General features: G+C 46.0%; 1 pseudogene; it reads left to right on the forward strand.

Moving 5' to 3' along the window:
• Positions 1 to 1,433: 1,433 nt before the first annotated feature.
• Positions 1,434 to 17,475, forward strand: part of LOC123102693 (probable leucine-rich repeat receptor-like protein kinase At1g35710) — a 35,843-nt pseudogene continuing 19,801 nt past the window's right edge.

The raw sequence follows: 17,475 nt of genomic DNA on the forward strand, positions 1-17,475 counted from the left end.
ATCTCAACCTAAAAACTCCATCCAAATTCAGTAATACTGATAAGAGAAGTTGATACCGATTTCAGCCTAAAAACTCCATCCAAATTCAACTCAGCTTGTGCCACCAGACATGCATGCTAACAACAGGATGTACAGCGAATCATAGTGGTATACGAGGAAAGACACAACGAATCTGTTCTGTCCATGCACAAACCGAGGCGTCGATCATTTACATTTACTCGAGATCAAACCAACACCGTAGTATGGGTCGATGCATGCAGCACTGTACTGTAGGTAGTCCATAGTCCCAGTTCAGCCTCCTGCACAATAAGAAAAAGCAAGCACCATTTCATACAAAAGCTCAACAAACTGTTCCACTGGTTGAGAGACAACCTTAGGCATTCACAGCTACTGCAAGCTGGTTTCGTTTTTCAATGAGAAATGGAGCCGGGGAGGTTGCCTCCCTGTTCATCTAAAAAAAATTCACAGCTACTGGAATCAATCGAGCAAATGGAACTTGTTTATGTGTTGTCTGAGATGCTGAGCAAAGGTTTCAAACCTCAAGATAATGTCCATCATATAACAAGAAGATGATAGGCACGGATGCTCAACAAAGGTAACTGTTCCCAAAGTTCATGACCCGATCCTTCATTATCATGGCATTGAGCCCCAAATACACAATTTACGAGTTAAGCAATACATTCATAATGATCTCAAGTATCTAGCCTATTAATTAGATCATGTGACAAGATAACGGAACCACACTACTACTACTACTACAGAAAATGCTATATCAGACGTCGAACTCAGAGCGGCCCTGAAAAAACCTGTCTCAGATAGTTTAGTCCAGGTGAAACTTACTGTGTGCACAAGTGTTTACTGCCATTTCTGCCATCTTGTATTATAGTACATCTCTATGTACTGTAAGAATTTGCACGCTTTTGATTACTACTCGTAAATTACAAAGGGCATATTGGCGTGTTGGATGTTACACGTCAATCAACGCGTACAGAAATAGTAGTACAGGTTTACCAGGTCAAGCACTTGAACTTGGAACTTTTCTTCAGTCAATGTGGTCATGAGGCTGCTTGGTTGACTGAACTTTTCTTCAGTCAATGTAGTCTTTATAAATTCCAGAAGTATCAGCCACTGCCTCATTTTACAGAAGACTTCTACCAAGATTTGGGGTCCAGGATCTGTATTGACCAAAATTCAATACTGACATCTCTAGTTTTTAACAACAATAGAATTCCAACAAGACTAGGCAGCAAGATACCATCTTTGTCCTGCCTCTGCCTACTGCTAGTGCCATGCCACCTTCTCAACAGCTGTGTGTTGGTTGACTTAGAACCTCATAACAATGGACAACATGCTGGTTAAATTTAAATAGAGCTGCAGCGTATACTGAAACACATCCCCCAGCAAAACACAAGATGCAAGCACTACGGAGCAAAATGCCATCTTGCTCAACACCTTTCTTCTACGTCTACCTACAGTTTGTGCCGTGCCTTCTTCTCTTGAAAGAAGCGCATGCGGCGCGCTATGGAAGGATCTCACTGAGGTCTCAACACATGGCCCTCCTCCACTGGAATGCTACACTTGCAAGCCCACCACTGCGGATGAGCTCGTGGCAGGAAAACACCAGCCCCTGCAACTGGACGGGAATCATGTGCACGGCTGTTCACCATGGCCGCCGCATGCCCTGGGTGGTGGCCAACATCTCCCTGCCGGATGCTGGCATCCATGGCCAGCTTGGTGAGCTCAACTTCTCGGCTCTTCCATTCCTCGCATATATAGACCTCAGCAGCAACAGTCTTCATGGTCCAATACCAGCTAGTATCAGCTCTCTATCAGCACTTTCAGAACTTTACCTTACCTACAACCAGCTCACGGGGAAAATTCCCCATGAGATTGGTGCCCTGCAAAGTCTCAGGGTGCTTGATCTCTCATTCAATAGACTCATGGGACATATCCCTGCATCTCTTGGCAACCTAACAATGTTAACTGATCTTATCATTCACCAAAACATGGTATCAGGTCCCATTCCTAAGGAGATTGGAAGGCTAGTTAACCTAACCTCCCGCTAGATGCCGTCGCCGTTCCGGCTCCGATCGGGACCAGGAGCATCGGCTCCGTCTACTCCACGCCGCCGGCGCCCTCGCTTGGGCGCGACCTCGTGCTCCACACCGCGGCGCCGCCGTCCGCTGCGGACTCCGCGGGCGTCGTCCCGCCGCTCCTGCCGCAAGCGGATCACACCGCCCCGCTGGCGGGGTTGGCGGCGTCCGCCCCGGCCGCGGGCCTTGCGGCGTCCGACCCGGCCGCGAGCTTTGCGGCGTCCGCCCTGGCTGCGGTCCCGCCTCCTCCCGCATCGGCTTCGGTGCCTCCGGCTGCCTCCATGGTGTTTGCACCCCAGGCAGCCCCCTCGATGGGATCATCTTCGCCGCCACCGTTTCACTTCGGTCATCTCATCACCATCAAGCTCTCCGCCGACAACTACATCTTCTGGCGTGCGCAGGTTCTCCCGCTCTTGGGGAGTCACTACCTGCTAGGCTACGTCGACGGATCGCTTCCCTGCCCACCCGCACTGGTAGACAGCGTGCACGGTCCGGTCTACAATCCGGCCCATCGCGTCTGGATGGGGCAGGACCAGGCGAACCTCTCCTCCATCCAGGGGTCGCTCTCGCCGGCAGTTGCCGGACTTGTTGTCTTCGCGAAGACGTCTCATGAGGCCTGGACCATCCTTGAGCGCACCTTCGCAGCGCAGTCCCAGGCTCGTGTCTCTGCACTCCGTCGTCAGCTTGGAGAGTGTCAGAAGCTTGACTCCACTGCCACTGAGTTCTACAACAAGGTCAAGGGCCTCGCCGACACATTGGCCTCCATTGGACAGCCCCTCACCGACTCCGAGTTCAACTCGTTTATTGTCAATGGTCTTGATGAGGAGTATGATGCCTTAGTCGAGATCATCAACGAGCGGGGCAACTCGACACCCATGCTGGCACACGAGGTTTTCTCTCGGCTCCTTCTCACTGAGCAACGGGTCGAGACACGCCGCTCCAGGGGCACTGGCTCCCTCTCGGCCAACGCCGCCACCAAGGGTGGCCGCTCTTCTTCATCACCCCGGTCTCCCTTGGGGCTGCCACCGTCGCCCGCCTCGGCCCCCCCACCTAGTGCGACCTTACCGGGGGCTGGCGGTCCACGTGTGTGTTAGCTTTGTGGCCGCGATGGGCACTGGGCCTCCAAGTGTCATAAGCGCTTCCAGCGAAGCTTCCTTGGTCTTGGCAATGACGGCAAAGATACACGCAACAATGCCCGTCAGGTCGCCATGGCTGATCGTCCCGCGCCGCAGAAGCAACAGGGACACACTCAGTCCTACTCCATCAATCCACACTGGTACATGGACTCTGGGGCGACAGAGCATCTGACCAGTGAGATGGGGAAGCTTCACACTCGTGAACCCTATCATGGCTCCGATAAGATCCACACCGCCAATGGAGCAGGTATGCACATCTCTCATATTGGTCAAGCATCTCTTCTCACTAGACATGCCAATAGGAGTCTTCAGCTTCGCAATGTTCTTCGAGTTCCATCTGTGACCCGTAATCTTCTTTCAGTTCCTAAACTCACACGTGATAATAATGTGCTTTGTGAATTTCACCCTTTTGATCTTTTTATTAAGGATCGGGGCACGAGGGACATTCTTCTTAGTGGGCGGTTGTGCCAGGGCCTCTACCGTCTGGAGCATCCTGGCGTCGCCCGCGTTTTCAGTGGAGTTCGGGTCTCTCCGTCACAGTGGCATGCTCGTCTTGGTCACCCGGCCACACCTATTGTCCGTCATATTTTGCATCGTCATGAGCTTCCTAGTTTGTCTAGTAATAAAGATGTAGCAGTGTGTGATGCTTGTCAGCAGGGGAAGAGTCATCAACTTCCTTTTTCGGAGTCCAGTCGTGAGGTGAAACATCCTTTAGAACTTGTGTTTTCAGATGTATGGGGTCCTGCTCAGACTTCTGTCAGTGGTCATAATTACTATATCAGTTTCGTTGATGCTTATAGTCGCTTTACCTGGCTTTACCTTATTAAACGCAAATCTGATGTGTTTGATATTTTTGTTCAGTTTCAAAAACATGTTGAACGTCTTCTCAAGCACAAAATTGTTCATGTCCAGTCGGACTGGGGGGGGGGGGGGGCGAGTATCGCAACCTCAACTCTTTCTTTCAGTCGCTTGGGATAGCTCATCGTTTAGCATGTCCACATACACATCAGCAGAATGGTTCAGTCGAACGTAAGCATCGTCATATTGTTGAAGCTGGTCTTACTCTTTTGGCCCATGCATCCGTTCCGTTTCGGTTTTGGAGTGATGCTTTCACCACTGCATGCTTTCTCATCAACCGTACTCCCACTCGTGTTTTAAACATGAAGACTCCCATTGAGGTTCTCCTTAATGAACAACCTGATTATACCTTTTTCAAGGTATTTGGGTGTGCTTGCTGGCTGCATCTTCGTCCATATAATAAGCGCAAGCTTGAGTTTCGTTCTAAGAAGTGTGTTTTTCTTGGCTATAGCTCTCTTCATAAAGGTTACAAATGTCTTCATGTTCCCACTAATCGTGTCTATATATCTCGGGAAGTCGTGTTTGATGAGCATGTTTTTCCCTTTGCCAAACTTCCTGTGTCCACTGTCGAACCACCATCTCTGCATTCATCCTCTGTTGCTTATGACCAATTTGATGATGTTGCATACTCTCCTTTGCTGTTACCTAACCATGGTGCAGGAACCGGACGTGGGGCTCGTTTGGAGCTGTTGGAGGAAGAGGTTTATATGAAACAGCCGCCTGGTTTCTCTGATCCTGATCGTCCTGACTATATCTGTCGTCTTTCCAAAGCACTATATGGTTTGAAGCAAGCTCCTCGTGCTTGGCATGCCCGCCTTGCCTCTGCCCTTCGTGCTCATGGGTTTGTGCCATCCACTGCTGACACTTCATTATTTCTTCTACAGAAGCCAGAAGTCACTATGTATCTTTTGGTATATGTCGATGATATTATCCTTGTCAGCTCTTCTCAGTATGCTGCTGATGCTCTTGTCTGCTCTCTTGGTGCTGATTTTGCGGTCAAATATCTTGGGAAGCTTCACTACTTTCTTGGAGTTGAGGTCACTTCTCGTGCTACTGGTCTTGTCCTTACGCAGAAGAAGTACTCCTTGGAGTTGTTACAAAGAGCGGGCATGCTGAAGTGCAAACCGACCACCACACCCATGTCGTCTACCGACAAGATAACAACTGTTGATGGTGAGCTTTTGTCTCCTGCGGATGCCACAGAGTACAGGAGCATTGTTGGTGGACTTCAGTACTTGACGATCACGAGACCAGATATCTCTTATGCTGTTAACAGGGTTTGTCAGTATCTTCAGGCTCCCAGAGATACTCCTTGGGCTGCTGTTAAACGCATTCTTCGTTATGTTCAGTTCACCCTGACATTTGGTATGCATATTCGGCCGACTTCCTCTCGGGTCCTTTCGGCCTTCTCTGATGCAGATTGCGCTGGTAGCCCAGATGACAGGCGATCCACGGGGGGTTATGCAGTATTCTTTGGCCCTAATTTGATCGCCTGGAGTGCTCGGAAACAGGCTACTGTGTCACGTAGCAGTACTGAAGCTGAGTACAAGGCTGTGGCTAATGCTACTGAAGCTGAGTACAAGGCTGATCGCCTGGGTGCAGTCTTTGCTTCAGGAGTTGGGTTTGTCTCAACCACAGCCTCCTATTCTTTGGTGTGATAACATCGGTGCTACATATCTTTCTGCAAATCCAGTATTTCATGCCCGAACGAAACACATTGAAGTTGACTATCACTTTGTACGGGAACGTGTATCACAGAAGCAACTCCAGATCAAGTTTATCTCATCTAAGGATCAACTTGCAGACATCTTCACTAAGCCTTTACCTCTGCCACAGTTTGAGGCTTGTAGGCGCAATCTTACCCTTCTCAGTTCTTTAGAAAGTGGCTAAGATTGAGGGAGGGTGTTAGACTATGTATAGCTTCTGTACTTATGTACGTATATTGTACGTATTGTAACACATCCATTATATATAATGAGATAAGCCACCCCTAGAGGGTTGTGCTGGTTCCCCAAAACTTATTGTCTTACAATTCTACAGCTAAGCAACATCACCTTAAGCGGCATGATACCAAAAACCCTTGGAAATCTGACCCAACTAAATACTTTGAGCTTATTTGGTAATCAACTTTCAGGGCCTATACCCCAAGAACTAGGCAGGCTAGTCCATTTGCAAATTCTTCCGCTTAATTCAAATGATTTTTCAGGTCCGATTCCAATCTCCATAACCAATCTCAGAAAGATGAACACAATTTTTCTCTTCGAAAAATAAAATATCAGGTCCAATACCCCCAGAACTAGGCAATCTTAATATGCTAAATATACTTTCTCTCTACAATAATCAAATAATAGGTCCAATGCCCCAAAAACTAGGCAACCTCACTATGCTCAGTGAACTTCTTCTCTATACAAATCACATCACAGGCCCAATACCTTTAGAATTGGGCTACTTGTTGAATCTCAAGCTTTTAGACTTGTCCGACAACCAAATAACATTTCCCATTCCCCAAGAAATTGGCAATCTGATGAACCTCAAGCTTTTAGGTTTGTCTATGAACCAAATTTCAGGATCAATACCAATAACTTTTAGGAAGTTGCAAAGCATTCGAAATATGCAAATCTACGATAACAAATTATCAGGTTCTCTTCCTCGAGAATTTGGAGATCTGACAAGCCTTGTTTTTTTGCGGGGCGGGGGGGGGGGGGACAAGCCTTGTTAACCTTGACCTATCTAACAACTCACTTTCAGGACCTTTACCTGCAAATATATGTACAGGTGGAAGACTTTGATATTTCAATGTCCATTCTAATATGTTCAATGGCCCCATTCCAAGTAGTTTAAAGACTTGCACAAGTTTGGTTCGAATTTCCCTTAGAAGGAACCAACTAACAGGAGATATATCTCAACAATTTGGTGTGTATCCACAACTCATACAGATGGTCTTGGCCTCGAATAGACTCTCTGGGCACATCTCACCAAATCTTAGTGCATGTACCCAACTAACTATACTACATCTGGCACAAAATATGATCACAGGTTCCATACCTCCAAGCCTTTCTCAATTGCCCAAACTAGTAGATCTAAGACTTAATTCTAATCATCTCAGCGGTGAGATTCCACCAGAAATCAGTACTTTAACTAATCTGTATAGCCTAAACTTATCATCAAACCAACTATCTGGATCTATACCTACACAAATAGAAAAGCTAGGCAATCTAGGATATCTTGATATATCTGGGAACAGATTGAGTGGATTGGTACCTGAAGAACTAGGGGCCTGCACAAAACTACAGTCCTTGAAGATCAACAACAACAAATTAAGTGGGAGTTTGCCTGATGCGATTGGAAATTTAGCAAGCCTGCAGATCACATTAGATGTGAGCAACAATAACATCAGTGGTGTGTTACCACAACAAATCAGGAAGTTGGAGATGCTAGAATCTCTGAATTTATCACATAATTAGTTCAATAGAAGTATTCCATCCTCCTTTGCAAGCATGGTGAGCCTTTCAACACTTGATGTGTCCTACAATGACTTGGAAGGACCAGTCCCAACAGCACACCTACTCGAAAATGCTTCAGCAAGTTGGTTTGTTCCCAATAAAGGTCTATGTGGTAACCTCTATGGCCTGCCACTTTGTTATTCAAATCAAGTAGCTGGTCACCGTAAATGAAAGATAATTGGTTTGCTTTTACCAATTGTTCTTGTGGTGGGTTTCAGCATTGCCGCTACAATTGTTGTCATAATAATGCTTAATCATAATAAGAGAAATCCTGAAGAAAAAGTGCTAGTGCACTAGTGCAGAACCGGTCATTAGCACCGGTTCGTAAGGCCCTATAGTGCCGGTTACATAACCGGCACTAATTTGTGGTCACTAAAGCCCCCCCCCCTTTAGTACCGGCTCAGCACGAATCGGTGCTAAAGGGCAACCACGTGGCACGAGCCAGCTCCGGGGACCTGGAGCCCTTTAGTACCGGTTGGTAAGACCAACCGGTACTATAAGGTTTGGGGGATTTTTAGTTTTATGATTTCTTTTTCATTTAATTTTATGTTTCCATTTTAATTCTTTTTCGTTTGCTGGTATTTTACGATACTACACATTGTACACGTTATGCATATATATATATATATATGTGTGTGTGTGTGTGTGTGTGTGTGTGTGTGTGTAAAATTGTGTCTATCATAGCTTGCAACAGAACTAGTTAAGGCATGGTAAACATTTAACGGTTTAAAAGTAAGTAAAAATATGAAATAAATAGGGGAGCCTCATTCTAATATAATAAGATGATCCAACGGTGTGATTGTGAAAATATGCATTTATGTGTCCTCAGCGAAAAAAACAAGCATTTCAGCTCACTGCAGGATCAATATATATTGAAACATTTGTTATTTTTGTCCAGGACACATGCAGTCAAATTTTTTTAATCCATCCGTTGGATCATGTTATATTATAGGTGTGATGGTTCAGGATTTTTTTTCAGGATTTTTGAGAACTTTTACACCGTTGAAAACCTTAACTAGTTCTGTGGCAAGCTATTGTAGAAAATCCTACTCCTATATATATATATATATATATATATATATATATATATATATATATATATATATAGAATTTCTAGTAGAACCAATCATGCATATATATATCACATCAATGTCTCACAAATTAAACCACCATATTAATTAATTCACACATACACACATGTATAGCTATATACAATTAATCCTACATATGAATGTTGCCTTCGGAGCCAGTCTAATTGGTGCCTTCGGAGCACGATGACAATTGAAAGTGGTTTTCATGGGGGCGGTTGCGGGTAATAAAATTCTCCATTCGGATTTATGACCTGGTCGAGCAAAAATCCCGCTATTTCCTCTTGAAGTGCTTCTACGAGCTCCGTTTCTATGAGCTTCTCCCGCACCTCTTTGAACTGTTAAGAAGGAGATCAATATGCATGTGCATTAATTGTGTGACTAGATATCGATAATGGTGTAAAAATTATGAATAGTGTTCTGACAAGCGTACCCATTGCTGTCTTTGAGATCTGCTCCTTTTGGACGTCATCATGCGAATGTTCTCGCAAACGCAGAATGCACACAGATCAGTCCCCTGCGCCTGCTTCAGGGCCTTTACGAGAATGGAATTTGATCAGATAAAAATTAATCAAGCATGATAATTAAAGAGATGGTAGCTAGCTAGCTAGCTAGTACTACTTAATTATTTACCTTGGGTCGAAACCATTGAAGCTTTTGTTTCCATTCACCTTCCGTGACGCTGATGAATCTTGCCCAAGCCCTGCCCGCCGACAAAGAAAATGAATAAAAGGGTTATTAAATAGTTCATATCATGAAATGACGAACTAAATAGGCCGAGATATATAGTTAATAATGATTGAAATTACCTGTTGACTATCCGATACAGGATGTTAAAGTCAGTGTTTTTTGAGATTAATGAGTCCAGTATTTCAACTGTTCCGGCGTCAACTTTAATGATACACAAGACCCAGTGAAATCTGCATGCACACACGTTTACATGTCTTAATTAAGCGGGCATATGTAAGCAAAAACATGTAGCTAGCTAGTAGGCAAAAACAGAGAATTTGTAGTACAAGACAGTGTGACTCACCCAAAGTGGTAAGGATGTAGTATATCTTCATTGTATTTGAGGCGCTTCAAGAACTCTAGCATGCTGTCCTCTACTTCCTTTGCATGATGTTCATTTATCTTCCATGTGAATTCATTAACGGTGTTTGGGTCAATGAACCCAATGCCATAGCGTCCACCTTTTCTCATTTCATATATCTTCATCCTGCATAATACCACAGAAAAGAATATAGTGAGGATAATTACAGGTAATGATTGATCAAAAGGATCACTACAGCTAGCTTGAGACTTAAATTATAGAAAGAGATCACTTACAGACAATAGCAACTGACGATAGATTTGTCGAGTGCGTCCTGATTGTATAACTGAAACAGTTCTAAATACTCAACGGACCCAGCTTTCTCATGGTAGTAATGGTCCTTCTTGACATTCACCATGAGGGACACTCGATCTGAAATCTTGGTAATGTTCATGTACCATTGATGCAATTCATACATTCTCGTTGGGAGGTTCTCGACCTTGTCTGGCGCGACCAAAGGTTGGCCCCGGACATATTTCCGTTTTACTTCATCCTCTCTAAGAAAAGGCATGGGCTCGATCTCGAGGAGTTGTCCAACAGTGATGTTGAGAACTTCAGCCTGCATTATATGCTCCTCCGTTATTACCACATCGCCCACCTCGCGAACATGCACTGTTTGCCCACAATAATATTGGGGGCGCGTACTGTCACCTGTTGTTGGCACAACAAGCGAGGGGATCGATTGCGCCGCCTGTTCTCCCAGCTGGGGAATGGTTTTCCCGCATTTTTTGGCAGCTGCTTCTTGTTTGCTCGATCCCGATGTAGACGTGCTCGCCTCCCTTTGTAGACGTGCTCGATTTAACTTCCTGATGTGGCGCTCATAGTCTGTGTCAACAGGCTTGGAAGCTGGTGGTTGAGCCATACGAATGAAGTGGTCAATCGTTTCCTCAGGGACTTTCTCCCTTGGCGGCGGTGGCGGTTTCGGTGCAAAATGGGCTTCCACCTCGACCTTCGATATGGCTGTGATTTCCTCCTCGGACCTGTCATAAGACCTCTACGGAAGAGGCTTGAGGCTTGGACCATATTTATATCGCTTGCGTCCGCCTGTAATTCCTGTACTACCTCGACTCGTACCGCTACGCACCATAGCTGCGGGGTGTCTCTTTTGCGATTGCTGAGGCGGCGGAGACGGTTGACGGTACTGAGTTGGACGAGGAGGAGTGGCCTGAGGTTGTGCCGGACTTGGAGGAGGAGTGGATGTCTGACGCTGTGGCGGACTTGGAGGAGGAGGATTGTCCTGACACTTTGCCGGACTTGGAGGAGGAGGATTGTCCTGACACTTTGCCGGACTTGGAGGAGCGGGAGTCTGCTGACTCGGTGGCGGACTTCGGCGAGGACTCGGGTGACGCGGTGTCGGTGGCCTTGGAAAGATGATGCAATCCTTTTTCCATTGGATGATACGATGTTTGGCCTCTCCGAGAAAGCGCTCGCCGTCACCTCCAGCAATGTCAAGCTGTAGCCCCGAATATGGTGGGTCCACCTCATCAACCAAGACACGAGCATAGCCCGCTGGAATCCGGTTGCAATGGAAGGTTGCCTCGGGGGGATTTGTGAAAGCACAGCCGTCCGCCACCTTCATGGATATGTTCTTCATTTTGACGTGTAGCTCGCAGTTAGTGTTCTCCGTGATGTCATCCACAGGGTATCTACCCAGCATTGGGTCGTCCGGGACGGAACCCACGCTGCTTCTCGGCACGGATGGGCCGGTGCTATCCAATGCTGGATCATTCGCTAGCTGTTGCAGCTGCTGAGACCCCCTTTGATGGGTAAGTGAGTCGATCTGCTCCTGCTGCCGCTGGAATTTGACTGCCAATTCCGCTTGACTTGCTTCTAGGCCTTGAAGGCGTTCATAGTCCCACTTCCTCTGCTCCTCCTCCATCTTCCTCTTCTTCTCCTCCGCAATCTTCTTTCTCGCACGGGTTCTGTAGTCGTTGTTCCAGTCTGAAAACCCCTCATACCACGGCACAGCGCCCTTGCCTCGTGTTCTTCCCGGGTGTACAGGATTTCCCAGGGCACGCGTAAGATCGTCGTTCTCTCTGTTGGGCTGGAACACCCCCGTTCGTGTCTCTTCTATTGCAACAAGTATTGCATCGTTGGCTCCCTTCAGACTTGCCCTCGTCGAAACATTGGCTGTCTCCCGGTCCAACTCCCCCCCATGCGCATAGAACCAAGTCCTGACCCTGGGGGGCCAGCTCTTAGTAGCCGGAGTGACACCTGCATCCTCCATCTCTTTCTCAGACTTATCCCACTTAGGCATTGCCACCGCATAGCCACCTGGCCCCAGCTTATGGAACTTATCCTTTTTTTCGGCATTCTTCTTGTTTATTATCGACAGTTCCTTAGCTAATTCTGAATCCTTGAATTTCACGAAATCGTCCCAATGATCACGTTGGTTCTCAAGTGTTCCCTTGAATACTGGAGTCTTCCTTCCTCCGTTGACGTACTTGTTCCATTCACCATTCTTGTAGTTCTTGAATGCAGTCGCCATCATCTTAAGAGCAGCCTCTTTGACTTTCTGCACATCTGCTTCTGTGAAATGATCTGGTAGGGTGAAATGTTCCATGAGAGTATCCCAAAGCAGATCTTTTTGATTCTTGTCGACATAAGTAACATCTGGACGTGGCTTTGCTGGCGCTCTCCATTCTTGAAGTTTGATCGGGAGTTGGTCCTTCACAAGAACTCCGCACTGACGAACGAACTTGTCCGCAATCTTCTTAGGCGCTAATGGTTTGCCAGTAGGGCCGCATGCCTCGATATTATACTTTACGCCCGGCTTCAACTTTTTGTTCGGGCCTCGTTTCGTCCTTTTGCCTGAAGATTTGCTCGATCCGGATGGCTGAAAGAACAAAGATCGATTCGTTAATATATCTTCAAGTCATTTAAAACATGTGATGATCACCAGATGCCTGCTTATATAAATATATATACCTCGTCGGTGTTTGTTGTTTCAGGATCATGTTCTTCGTCATCGTCATAATCATTCATGACTTTGTCGTGATCGAATATCATATCACCCTCTCCGGTGTTGTTTAGAAATTCGGAGCCGTCATAATCTTCTTCATTTTGATTATCATCTGCTCCGCGTATCATATCGAACATGGTCTGTTCTCCCTCTCTGTCGGTATTGTCTGCCATAGCTTTTGTTTAACTAATCCAAAAGAAATATAAAACAATTTAGTATTCAAATCTCGAATAATAGATATAATCTCGAATACATCGTCCAGAATAATAGATATAATCTCGAATACATCGTCTCGAATAATATATAATATTGAATAGTACATCACTGGCTATTAGCTAATAAAGATCGAATACTACAGAAGAATCTAGGACACTCGCGGTTCCTCCGGCGCGGGCAGTGGACACCCAAAGAGAAGGAACCCTCACAGGATCATAGCTGAAGTGAGATCCCCGAAGATACTGCCACGACGACGGGGCGGCGACGGGGGCGGCGACGGGCCGGGGCGGCATCGAGGGATATGGAGACGGCGGGGGCGGCGGGCGACGGTGCAGAGTAGAAGAAGCAGAGGGAGAGATGAGAAATTGACGAAATTTTGAAGTGTTTTCTTATATAGAAGGCACCTTTAGTACCGGTTGGAGCCACCAACCGGTACTAAAGGTCTGTTTTGGCCAGGCCAAGCGGCGGGAAGCCACACCCTTTAGTACCGGGTGGTGGCACAAACCGGTACTAAAGGCCCCCCCTTTAGTACCGGTTGGAGCCACGACCCGATACTAAAGGGTGTGCGCTGCCAGGCGAGGGGCGCAGAAGTTTAGTCCCACCTCGCTAGTTTAGGAGCGCCAGGACCAGTTTATAAGCCCCGGCGCGGGCACAACATTGAACTCCTCTACATAGCAGGCCTTCTGGGCCTACCTCTCCTACTCTGCCTGTGGGCCTACTGGGCTTGCGGGCCTGCATCCTGGCCCAACGAAACGTTGTGTCGCTAGTCGTACGCAGGCCGCTTTGGCCCAGTAGGCGGGCTTTTTTTCTTAATTTGTTTTTGCTTTATTTTTTGTTTTATTTATTTTTGAGTTGTTTTTTGCTGTATTTAGAGTTTCTTTGTGAATATTTTTGCTTTAGGTACAAAAAATTACAAACTTTCTGTTAGTGCCGGTAGATTTCAAATTTGAATAGTTTAAATTTTGAATTATTTGAAATTTGTGTGAATCACTAGTTTGTGAATAACTTAACTTTGAAAAAAGTTTTTTCAGTGATTCTTTTTTCTTATGTTTAATATTAGTGTGTTTTATCATTATATTCAATTTAGTAATGCTTAGGTTATTTAAAAAATGAAATTCCTTTGTAACAGTTTAGTTTTCGTCGGAAACTCTGATACTTCGAAAGAGATTGTCCATTTTGTACACGAAGTGCATCCAGTTTTTGCCGTAACCCTCTCTACTTTCTTGCACATGCTATTTGTATGAAATTACGATACCATGCCAACTTTCAACCTTTTCTGAGTTCATTTGAATTGCTTTTCAATTTCAGGGTCATTTAGCTGGAAAAAAATCAGTAAATGCATGAAAAGAATTTGTTTGCAGATAAAATTTCTTCGCGTTTCAAATGCCAAAACACATAACTACCCTAACTATTACAGACATTCCCTCCTAGGTGTGAAACATAGAAGAAAATGATGATAGTGAAGCCGATCACATCCCAGATCTTTGGGTGTGAAACTTTTTCTTCGCGTGTGTCCCTTTGCGCCGTCACCATGGAAAATCTTCATCATTTAACGGGATGCTCGGGTCAATATTCACTGTGAATGGAGCAATTTCATCAAACTTTTCATAATCTTCTGACTTGTCTGTCTTGTCATCCACTCCCACGATGTTTCTCTTCCTAGAAAGAACTATGTGCCGCTTTGGCTCATCGTACGATGCATTCGCTTTCTTATCTTTTCTTTTTCTTGGCTTGGTAGACATGTCCTTCACATAGAAAACCCGTGCCACATCATTGGCTAGGACGAATGGTTCGTCTGTATACGCAAGATTGTTGAGATCCGCTGTTGTCATTCCATACTGCGGGTCTTCCGTTACCCCGCCTCGTGTCATATTGACCCATTTGCACCGAAACAAAGGGACCTTTAAACAACGTCGATAGTCAAGTTCCCATATGTCTTGTATATAACCATAATATGTTTCCTTTCCCGTCTTGGTTTCTGCATCAAAGCGGACACCACTGTTTTGGTTGGTGCTCTTCTTATCTTGGGCGATCGTGTAAAATGTATTACCATTTATCTCGTACCCTTTGAAAGTCATTATATTCGAAGATGGTAACTTGGATAGCAAGTACAAGTCATCTTCAATAGAGGTGTCATGCATGGTACGTGTCTGCAACCAGTTGGCGAAACTCCTGATTTGTTCACGTGTAATCCACTCATCAGACCGCTCCGGGTGTTTGGAGCGTAGCAAATTCTTGTGTTCATCCATATACGGAGCCACCAAGGTGGAATTCTGTAGAACTGTGTAGTGTGCTTTAGTGAGAGAATGTCCGTCCATACATATTATTTGTTCCCCTCCTAGCGTGCCTTTTCCATCCAGTCTGCCCTTATGCCGCGATTCAGGAACACCAATCGGCTTAAGGTCAGGAATAAAGTCAATACAAAACTCAATGACCTCCTCATTTTGATGGCCCTTGGAGATGCTTCCTTCTGGCCTAGCACGGTTATGAACATATTTCTTTAAGACTCCCATGAACCTCTCAAAGAGGAACATATTGTGTAGAAATACAGGACCCAAAATGTTAATCTCTTCGCATAGGTGAACTAGGACGTGCGTCATGATGTTGAAGAAGGATGGTGGGAACACCAACTCGGAACTGACAAGACATTGCACCAAATCATTCTGTAACCTTGGTATGATTTCTGGATCGATTACCTTCTGAGAGATTGCATTGAGAAATGCACATAGCTTCAAAATGGCTAATCGAACGTTTTTTGGTAGAAGCCCCCTCAATGCAACCGGAAGCAGTTGCGTCATAATCACGTGGCAGTCATGAGACTTTAGGTTCTGGAACTTTTTCCCTGCCATGTTTATTATTCCCTTTATATTCGACGAGAAGCCAGACGGTACCTTAATACTGAGCAGGCATTCAAAGAAGATTTCCTTCTCTTCTTTGGTAAGAGCGTAGCTTGCATGACCCTGATGTATGCCGTCTTCTCCGTGCATACATTGCTGGTCCTCCCGTGCCTCAGGTGTATCTTTTGTCTTCCCATACACGCCCAAGAAGCCAAGCAGGGTCACGCAAAGATTCTTCGTGACGTGCATCATGTCGATTGCGGAGCGGACCTCTAGGTCTTTCCAATATGGCAGGTCCCAAAATATAGATTTCTTCTTCCACATGGGTGCGCGTCCGTCCGCGTCCTTCGGAACAGGTTGTCCGCCAGGACCCTTTCCAAATATCACCTTCAAATCCTTGACCATATCATGTACATCAGCACCAGTACGGTGGCGAGGCTTCGTCCGGTGATCCGCCTCACCTTTGAAATGCTTGCCTTTCTTTCTTACGGGATGCCTGCTCGGAAGAAATCGATGATGTCCCAGGTACACATTCTTCTTACAACTATTCAAATATATACTGTCGGTATCATCCAAACAGTGCGTGCATCCGCGGTATTCCTTGTTTGTCTGTCCTGAAAGGTTACTGAGAGCAGGCCAATCATTGATGATCACGAACAGCAACGCCTTGAGGTCAAATTCTTCCCCCATGTGCTCATCCCACGCACGTACACCTGTTCCATTCCACAGCTGTAAGAGTTCTTCAACTAATGGCCTTAGGTACACATCAATGTCGTTGCCGGGTTGCTTAGGGCCTTGGATGAGCACTGGCATCATAATGAACTTCCGCTTCATGCACAACCAAGGAGGAAGGTTATACAAACATAGAGTCACAGGCCAGGTGCTATGGTTGCTGCTCTGCTCCCCAAAAGGATTAATGCCATCTGCGCTTAGACCAAACCAAACGCTCCTTGCGTCATCTGCAAACTCCTTCTCGTACTTTCTTTCAATTTTTCTCCACTGCGACCCGTCGGCGGGTACTCTCAACTTTCCGTCTTTCTTACGGTCTTCTCTGTGCCATCGCATCGCCTTGGCATGCTCTTTGTTTTGGAACAAACGTTTCAACCGTGGTATTATAGGAGAATACCACATCACCTTGGCAGGAATCTTCTTCCTGGGGCGCTCGCCCTCGACATCACCAGGCTCATCGCGCTGATCTTATAGCGCAATGCACCACATACCGGGCAAGCGTTCAAATCCTCGTACTCACCGCGGTAGAGGATGCAATCATTAGGGCATGCATGTATCTTTTGCACCTCTAACCCTAGAGGGCAGACAGCCTTCTTTGCTTCGTACGTACTCTCGGGCAATTCGTTGTCCTTTGGAAGCATATCCTTTATCATTACCAGCAACTTTTCAAATCCCTTGTCAGATACACCATTCTCTGCCTTCCATTGCAGCAATTCCAGTGTGGTGCCCAGCTTTTTCTTGTCACCTTCGCAATTCGGGTAGAACAACTTTTTGTGATCCTCTAACATGCGCTGCAACTTCTTCTTCTCCAAATCACTTGCGAAGTTTCTCTCTGCATCGGCAATGGCCCGACCTAGATCATCAACGGGCTCATCTGATGCCTCTTCTTCAGCTTCTTCCCACATTGCCGGCTCAGCTTCTTCCCGCATTACCGGCTCAGCTACTTCCCCCATTGTTGTATCA

Source organism: Triticum aestivum, chromosome 1B (genome assembly GCF_018294505.1).
Source record: "Triticum aestivum cultivar Chinese Spring chromosome 1B, IWGSC CS RefSeq v2.1, whole genome shotgun sequence".
NCBI classification, from domain to species: domain Eukaryota; kingdom Viridiplantae; phylum Streptophyta; class Magnoliopsida; order Poales; family Poaceae; genus Triticum; species Triticum aestivum.